This window comes from Canis lupus, chromosome 8 (assembly GCF_003254725.2).
Source record: "Canis lupus dingo isolate Sandy chromosome 8, ASM325472v2, whole genome shotgun sequence".
In the NCBI taxonomy this organism is placed as follows: Eukaryota; Metazoa; Chordata; class Mammalia; order Carnivora; family Canidae; genus Canis; species Canis lupus.
The window spans coordinates 63488104-63497748 of NC_064250.1; positions in this window are offsets into that span (position 1 = coordinate 63488104).

Genomic DNA, 9645 nt, shown 5'->3' on the forward strand with positions numbered 1-9645 from the left:
ATGATTTTTAGTAAATTTAGAGTTGTACCAATGTCATTAGGTTTTGGATCATTTCCATTGCCACAAAGAAAAAAAATCCCATAAACCATTTTGCTATCAATTCTTACTCTGATGTCCAACTGTCGGCAACCATTGATCTGCTTTATGGCTCCATACTTTTGCCTTTTCTGGTTAATTTGTATAAGTGGAATCACATATTTTTGGTCTCGCTTCTTTCTTTTTAAACTTTTTATTATTTTTTTTAATTTAAATTGTTTGCCAACATATACTATAACAGCCAATGCTCATCCCATCAAGTGCCTTCCTCAGTGCCTATCACCCAGTAACCCCATACCCCCATCCACCTCCCCTTTTGCAACCCTCTGTTTGTTTCCCAGAGTTAGGAGTCTCTCATGGTTTGACTCCCTCTCTAATTTTTCCCCATTCAGTTCTCCTCCTTTCCCTTATAGTCCCTTTCACTATTTCTTATATTCCATGTATGAGTGAAACCATATGATGTCTTTCACTGATTGACTCATTTCACTCAGCATAATACCCTCCAGTTCCATCCATGTTGAAGCAAAAGGTGGGTATTCATCCTTTCTGATGGTTGAGGAATATTCCATTGTATACAGACCACATCTTCCTTATCCATTCATCTGTTGAAGTGGTCTGGCTTCTTCACTTAACATATTGTTTTTGAGATTTATCCACACTGTAGTACACATATCAATGGATATTTTTTTGTTGTTGGTATTCCACTATGTTGATAGACCATAGTGGTGTGTATGCTGGGGAGGGGGGGAGTGATTATATTTATCTCTACTTCTACATCTATCTATCATCTATCTATCTATCTATCTATCTATCATCTATGTTTGTGTCTATATCTAGCATTGTGTGTGTGTCTATATACCTATACCTAATCTATGCATGCATGCATCCATCCATCTCATGGAAGAAATAGGAGCATGTTTGCATCCTGATAGAACAAGCCCAGTAGATAGGGGGGATTTGTGATTGAGGAGGTGGAGGGGCAGGATTGCTGGTGTGGTGTCCTTGTGTGGGTGACATAAAATACAGCCAGTGGTGTAGGTGAGGCAGTGGCCTCAGCTAGGAGCACGACCAGATTCTCCATGCTGATAGAAGGAAAGGTGGAGGTATGAGCAGAGCTGCAGGTGGTGGGCAGATGAGTATTGCCTATATTTTGCCAGGGAAAATGGAAATGAGGTCATCATCTGAGAGTGATTTGGGGCAGGAAGCGTTAGAGGTGAAGGTATGAAAGCCAGGTTATAAAGTATTTACTTAAGGCAGTGGGAGCATAAAAGGGCTCATGTAGAGAGTGATTGCTCCTAGGATCAAGCCCTCTTTTGAGGTTTAGTGATCATGAATTTGAAATGACACCCATCAGTGTCAGGTATATTCAGCAGTTTGCATGTCAGCTTGGAGCAAGGGGAGAATTAGGGAGTTTTGATAAAGACAGAGAAGGGCAAAGGAGCTGAAGGTACAGCTGGTTATGGGATTTAAGCAGGGCAAGGAGGAAGCCAGGGCCCGAGGAAGAGAGGGAGGGGGTAACTGGTAGGCTCCATGGATCATGCATCCCAGTGGGCTGAAGGCTTGTTGGGGTTGGGTGCCAAAAGGAATGAGCTGGAAAGAAAGAAGGCGGTGGTCAGAGAGGGGACACTTGAACCTGAGGCAGGGTAGCTGGTGATAGTAGTCAGTGATCCCAATGACTATGGGATCAGAGTTCCCACGGACTCCCACCAGCTTGCTGTGATCTGCTGGCTCCAGTTTGCCCTCAGGCTACACCTTTACCATCTTGTCATCATGATTCAGATTCTGGCCGTCCTGGGCTCCTTGACCATTCAGCTTAAAATTCCACCTGACATGCCTCCCAGGGAGGACATGTATCCTATTTGTAGCAAAAGAGAATATATTATACTCCCAGACCAGGAGTGGTTGCAGTGGGCGGCATGCCCCGTGCACACCTTCACGACGAGCTCTTTGAGGATGGGACTGCCTCCTCTGTTCCTTTCAGCCTCAGGACCATGCCTCGCGCACATCAGGTACTCGGTGGGTGCTTACTCAGAGGATTTACATAGGACTGACTGTCCAGTGGACTGGGTCTAGGGAGCATTGGGCTGGCTTAGCCTTTGCAGGAGCATTGTTGAGGCATGCAGGTGCTTCCAAACACAAATAATATTAAGTAGTCTTTCTTGCCAAAGAGAACCTGAGAAGTTCCTTGAGTGCTTCCTTCTCAACCACTTGAGGATGAGAAACTCAGCTGGCCCCTCGTAAACGTCTGGGCCTATTGGATGCCAGCAGGTGGTGTTGATGACACAGTCCTACCCTCTATGTCACACAGATGGCGCCTGCGCCACTCACAGCGGGTTCCCCGAGTCATGTGGGGGAACCACTGGCCCAGTGGCACCAAAACACTCTCACACAAGGCTGCATTTGCTGCTTCGTTGAGCCACTTCTCCAAAGGAACACAGGTCTGCCACGGTTCAGGCAGCGCATGAGAGAACTGCAAGCAGAGGAGGAAGTCCAGATGTGAAGCTGCCGGAAGGTCATGAGAGTGATCTGAATCTGCAGATCCTCCCAGAAATGTTGGTGTTGGGGCAGTGAGTTTGGCTTGTGATCGTGCAGCTGTTCTGGACCTTGGTGTGCTAATCTGTGCAATGGGGATAATGACTCAGAGGGGTTTTGTGCAAAGCCCAGAAGATAGACCCATGAGCTGTGTGCTCAGTAAACTTCGGTCTTGGTTTTCCTTTCTCCTCAGGAGCCCAGGATGGTAGAGGCGGAGGGAGGCAGGTCCTCTGGCCACCTGACTATGGCTTTGCTATGGGATTCATCACTTTCCCCATGAAGAGGAGGCTGCGACTGCCTTCCTCAAACATTAATAGCAGGAAAGTCTGGTTGAAATGAAAGGGGGTGGGGCATGGGACCTGGGGAGGGCCTGGGACCTGGGGAGGGCCTGGAAGCCCAAGGTATCCCGGGCCTCTTCTTTCTCATCCATGGTCAACTCTGCTGTGTGCACTGCCTGCAGGGACGGAGGTTCAGAGCACTGATCCAAGCAGGAGCTGCCCCTCCTCCAGGGGTGGCCACACCGCTCTTCAGTCTGAGCTCTGACCCTCTGTCTGCCGGGGAGAGGCTGTGTCCTGGGGTGCACAGAGTACCGCCAGTGCCCAGGAGACTGGCAATCGACTCCCCATTCTATCAAGACGAGATGCATGACCTGGGGTGTTCTGTCCCCTGGTAGACACTGATTCCTCATCCAAACGGGTGGAGGATGCTGTCTCTCCCCATCGGGCTTGGCACCCTTGGTTGCAGGGCTCACCGTGCTGCTCTGCGCAGTCCCTCCTCTACGGCAGGGTCCCCTCTGCCCCTCCACGGTGTGTGTTCATGGGATGCTCTTGCCTTGCATGGATTTCCCCTCGCCTCTCAGACAGCTGATGTCCTTTTGGTTGACTCCCCACCCCCAAGCCAGCCACAGTCCTGGCATTTCCACCTGCAAGTGCCTCTTCTGCTCAACACTTCTCACTGTCCATGTTGCCTCTCTCTGAGCCCTGCCTGTGTTGTCACCAGCTAGCTTATCCACCTGCCACCCTCGGATCCTCAGGCTCTGCTGTGATCTCCTTCCTTGGGACATCGGCCTGAGTTCCTTGAAGCTCAGATGCAATCCCATCCTTGCTTACAGCTCCCTGGTGGTCTTCCTTCTTCCCCCAGTTCACAGGGTGACTGTCCCAGCACCTTAGCCTGGCTGACAAGGCTCCTCTGGAGCCAGATCCAGCTCACTGCAGCCCCACTTCCCATCCTGCCTGTCACCACTCACGCTGCCCCCCCCCCCCCCCCCCCCCCCGCACAGTACTTGCCTTCTCCTAAAGCTGGTTAATATTTCCAGATAATTCCCCTTTCTACCCTCTGGAGATCCCACAGTGGTATTAGGACTTCAGGACTCAGTCTAGGCACCACAAGGTGACTCCCCTGCTCTCCCGGGGGTGGGGGAGAGTTGCAGAAACACACCTGGTCTCCTGCTCTCCATAGCTCCTCCCGGCTCCCCAAAGCAGAAGTGCTTGCTTTAGTGGAGAGCTTGGGAAGGAAGCATTACCCCTCACTCCCAAATGAAGCTCAGCCCTCTCCTCTGGAGCAGCTGTCCTCAGGACACCATGGGGGGGTTGTAACTCACCATTTCCATGTTTGACTTGCCCACCAGCTAGGGAGCCCTGTGTACCCCCCGAGCACGGCTCAGACATGGCATTGCCTCCTCTTCGCCCCGTGCATGTTGAATGAAGGAGGAAGAGAGGTGCGTTACATGTTGCCCAGACACCTGGGGTGTAATTTAACTCACCCTGGAGATCCTCATGGGGATGCTTTGTAGGGAAATGCCTGTGATTCCTGCGTGGTAATGGGACATACCCACCATGTCCATTGAGGGCAAGAGTTGTTCCAGTTGACTGTTTCCAGATAAAAAGAGTTTTGGAAAATATGGCCTCCTTCTGCTATTTAGGGGAATGAGAGGCGAGAAGAGAGCTGAAATAATATCACCTAATAAATGGCCCTGGCCAGCAATTTCACCACCTGTCAGTTAATAGCATAAAATCCAGGTCAGCTGTGTCTACTTGGTGTCTTCAATGAACAGACCTGTGCCTGGTACTTTGTAAGGTGATTTCATTTGTTCTCACAGTGGTTCTGGGAACTGGGTGCTACCAATACCTGCTTCTCATCAATGGGAATATGGAGCACCCAACAGGCTAAGTGATTTTCCCCAAGTCATACAGTTTCTAAAGAGCAAGGAAAGAACCCACAGCCAAAGCTTGCTCTCCAGCCATGCTGCTGCCTCTCAGACTGGCCTGCACTGGGCCTCATAGTCCAGGAGGCTGTCTGTCTGTCTTAGGCCCAACATATAGCATTGCCCTGTGTCCCTGCCTGAGGGTGGCTCTGGGGGAGGGCGGGGACCCAGGCTTTCCTATTTCCTCCTGGCTCACCTTTCCATGTCTGCCCTTGAAAAGCACACAGGGGCTCTGCCCATGGCATGACCTGATCATGGCTGTCTGGGTTCATGGCTGCAGGGAGAGACCGAGTGCTGAGAATCCGTCTGTCCTTGGCCTCCTTGTCTCCACTGGGAGCTGAGCCAATGGTTTCCTCACCTCTGCTGGTGCCTTGCAGGGGGCCAAGCAACGGGGAGGAGAGCTGAGTCTCAGTCCTCTCTAGGGGCAGGACTGAGAAAGTTCTGTGGGGGTGAAAACTTCAACCCTGAACTCAGTGTGGTTCACTCCATGTATAGTCTTGGGCCAGGTCTTGGGTGGTGCTGAGAAAGAACCCAGGGAGGGCAGGGTGCAGGAGCCCACAGTTTGCACCTGGGTTCATCCTGTAGCACAAAGGAGACTTTGTCTTCCAGGGGATAGCTTGCAATGTTTGGAGACTTTTCTGGTGGTCACAACTGGGGGTGGTGGCAGGTTGTACGGGCATCCAGACATGTTGCCAAACATTGCATGATACGCAGGGTATAGCACCCTCCCCCTCCCCCACCCCAGTGGAGAGTGTCTGGCCCATTATGTGCTGAGACAAAATGATGGTTGTAGAGATGGCTCATGTGAGACAGCACCTGGTGATTTGTAACGGCTGGGGATCTTGAAGATCTACCCGGAAGCAGTGGGACTTCCCTGGAGTCCCAGTCTTCAATGTGCATGGGAATCCTCTGGGGTCTTGCTAAAATAAAGACTCTGAGTCAGTAGGTGTGGGATGGGGCCTGAGGTCCTCTATTTCTGACAGACTCCCAGATGAAGCCAATGATGTTCGTCCGTAGACCACATTTTGAGTAGCAGAGGCTCCAGGTACCACAGGGGAGCAAGCGAGTTGATGAAGGACATGGCAAGGAGGAGGGACGGGAAGTGTGGGTGGCTCATTACACCATGACCAGGTGTAAAGGGGCCTGGTCTTGGCTCCCACTGGGACATTCACTGGTCACAAAAAGTAAATCAATGAATAGCTGGGAGGCATCTCTCTCCAGCCATGGCTTCCATAGTAGCATAGTTGGTTTCTAGGTCTTATGTGGAAATGCATGGCATGTTCAAATCTTCTTTGGGAAACACTGGGTAAAGCTAAGTGAAATGCTGCTCGGTCCTTTACAACGTCTTAGTGCTTTGAAACCCTCACATTAACTGTAAATCCCTCAGAGGAAGATTGAATGTTTTATTGTGACAGCACACTGCTTTCCATGGCTTGCAGGAGTGTTTGGCTGAATCCTGCCTAATGGTTAGGGTGTGAACGGGCCCCACTCCCTCCCATCATGGGCCCTAAGACCAGAAGGGTCACAGCCTCCCAGTCACAGGGGTGGAGAGGGTGGCCACTGAGGTGGGTTCACTACATTTGGGAGCAGAGACAGCTGGGGTTTTACCTTAGTGGCAAGGGCTGAGTCCATGTGTCAAAATGCTCTGTCATGAGGGTCTCTTCTGTGTCCCTGGCTTTTCCTGTGTCGGGTAGGATGAAGACAGCATCCCAAGACAGTGATGTTGCAGCTGCATGGCAGCCAGAGGACGTAGCTTTGCAGGTGGTAGAAATGCTTAAGCTGGAACCGGCCCAGCTGCTGCATCATGGGCACTAGGATCTTGACCCCCTCACTCACTCACTGAGAAGGGTCTGATCTCGGTGAGCTTTGGGTCAAAGAGGATTTTCCATTTCCCTGGTAAGAGACAGGACACCGCCAACATTCCCAGCAGAGGGCACCTGATGCCAGGGACTTCATTCATTTGGGAGGTAGTTTGGGAGGAGCTCTTGTGTGCCAGGCATCATTCTTGATGCGGGCAATACAGTCGTGCACAAGGGACCCGCTGTCAGAGGGGAGCTTTACATGTCAGGGCAAACAAGGAACAAGTAAAATAAGGAAAAATATGTTTGATGGTGGTAGTGCTGAGGAGAGAGATAAAGGGAAAGGAGATAGGAAATGTCAGGAGAGGGGAGTTATCGGTTCGCATAAAGCCTTCCTGGAAAGGTGATATGGGGGAAAGACCCAGTGGGGTGAGGGAGTGATGGAATGAATGGTAGGGAGAACATTCCAGAGAGGGGATGGTATGTGCAAAGGCCCAGTGGCAGGAATGAGTCTGGCGTGTTCAAGGGACATTGGGAAGCCTGTGGATCTGGAGCTGAAGGAGTGATGGAGAGGGTGGTAGGAGGTGAGGCCAGAGAGAGAATGAGGACCACCCACCTCTTCATGCGTAAACCGGAGGTGTAACAACGACCTCGTTGGATATCTGTCAGCATTCAATGAGATGCCCTCTGTGAAGCCTGAGCCCAGTGTCTAGTACATAGTAGTTGCTCAGGAATTGTTAGCTATTAATTTTACCATTACGGTGCTCACTGCAACTCTGCAAAATATGACACTATGCTCTCCCCTAATATCAGTTGGGTGCCGTCTACAGGTAAACGTGGGCTACAGGGCCTGAGGAGCTTTGTCAGGGTTGGGCTGAGCCCACCCCTCCTCCTTTGGAGCTGGCTTCCTGCCTTCCCTTCTCGTCTGGCAGCTGAGGCTCCCATCTAGAAGTTGAGGGGTTCAGCTCTGAGGGGCCCAGAGCCAGCCTTGCAGTGCAGGAAGTGCCGAGAACCAGGGAGCTGAATTTCCGAACACTGTAATCTTGACAGTGTCTGGATTCTGGGTGTGATACAGAATAATAGCATCTCCCGTATGAAGAAGCCCACGGTCTTGCGGGCTAGAGGTAAATAATTAGAAAACTCTGATACTGCGTGTTACGTCTTCAGGTTAAGGAAAGGAGGTGGAGCCACAAGGACACAGAGGAGAGAGAGGCATGGGTCCCCTCCAGCAGCTCTACTCCTCCTGTTCACTGAAGACCTCCAACTCTCTAAGCACAACCCACACCTCTTATGAACTCCAGACCCAAATCCCCACTGGCCACCTGGTCACCTCCATCCAGATATTCTAGAAGCATCTCATGCTCCGCATGTTCAAAATGAAAACTAGTTCTCTCACCTCCACCTACTTTGGGGGGATGGTGTGTAGGGTTGCCAGACAAAATTTCAGAGAAACAAATTGTTTCTAATATAAATATAGCGGAAGCCTGGGTGGCTCAGCAGTTTGGTGCCTGCCTTCAGCCCAGGGAGTGATCCTGGAGACCCGAGATCAAGTCCCATGTCGGGCTCCCTGCATGGAGCCTGCTTCTCCTTCGGCCTGTATCTCTGCCTCTCTCTCTGTATCTCTCATTAATAAATAAATTAAAAAATAAATATAATTATACCCATGTTTTGTTTTATTTCTAAATGTGGCGACCCCAGTGGTGGAGGATATTAAGGAAGACTTCCTGGGGTTGGTGACTTTGAAGCTGAACCCTGATGGGTGGGTACCCAGTGGTGGGGGAAGTGGAGAGGAGATGGGGGGCAGAGGAGTGGGTGGCCTGTGTAGAGAGACCCATAGGGCAAAGGGATCATGCAGTTCAGGAAAGGGGTATTGTTTCATGCGACTAACCTGTGATGCACTCAGAAAGAGGGGAGTCGGGAGGGTGGCAAGAGGTGCGGTTGAAGCGATCAGCCGGGAGCAGGTCACTGGAAGGCCTTGGGGTCTGTGCCAAAGATGTGGAGCACGGTCCTAAGTTGGGCTGGGGCGACTCACAGGTGTTCAGCAGTGGGGCTACAAGGTCAAATCTGGTTGATGGAATGGTTACCCCGACAGCAGCATGGAAAATGGGTGAAGGGAGACAACAGGAAAGCCAGTTGAGAAGCAATTGCAATACGTCTGGTAAAAGATAATGGAGCCTGATGAGGCTAGTGGCAGTGGAGAGGGACAGTGGCACAGCCTGGAGAGAGATTAGAGAGGAGGTCCCCACAGGTCATGGCTTCTGCTTAGAAGTGTAGTGGGGGGAGGGGGTGGAAAGAGATAGAAGATCTGCCCAGCTCATGGTTAGAGCTGGTTTGGCAGATGCCCTGACACTTAAAGGAAAAGAAACAGAAGAGGGGGATTTGAGGGGTGGTAGGGTCAGTGGGAAGGGATTCTTGTTTTGAACATGCTGAACTTAGGGCATGTCTTGGATATTTGGGTGGAGGTGACCCGATGGCCTGTGGAGGTGTGGGTCTGGAGCTCATGAGAGGTGGGGGTGGACATAGAGAGTGCAGGAGGGGTAGGGGCCGCTGGAGAGCCAAACTTGCCCAAGGAAGATGACCAAGGGAGGACTCTATGGAACACCATCTTTAACAGGCTCCACATGACAGGGAGATACACAGAAATGGCAGAGCTAAGAAAACCAGCAAAGCCACACTGAGCCCACAGGAGGAGTGTCAGGGAGGAGAGTCCACAAAATAGAGTTAAATGTAGCAACGCTGGGGGGACGCCAGGACAGGATCCTCAGGATCCAGGGACATCCTCAGGACAGGATCCCCAGCTCAACAAGGAGTTTCTTTTCAAGGGTGGGCGGGAGGCAGCTTGCAAAACCCTTTGGGATGAACCCTGGGACCAGAAGCAAGACCTGTGATGGGTGGCACGGCCGGCGAGCTGGGATAGCCCGAGGGGGCAAGGCTGTCACAAGGGCCCTGAACGTAGCCTCATGTTCTGCAGTTACAACTTGAAAAAAGTGAGTTTTTTGAACAGGGAAAACTGAATGAGAAGTCAACAGAGAGGCAGAAAAACCATGAGAGACTCTTAACTCTAGGAAACACACT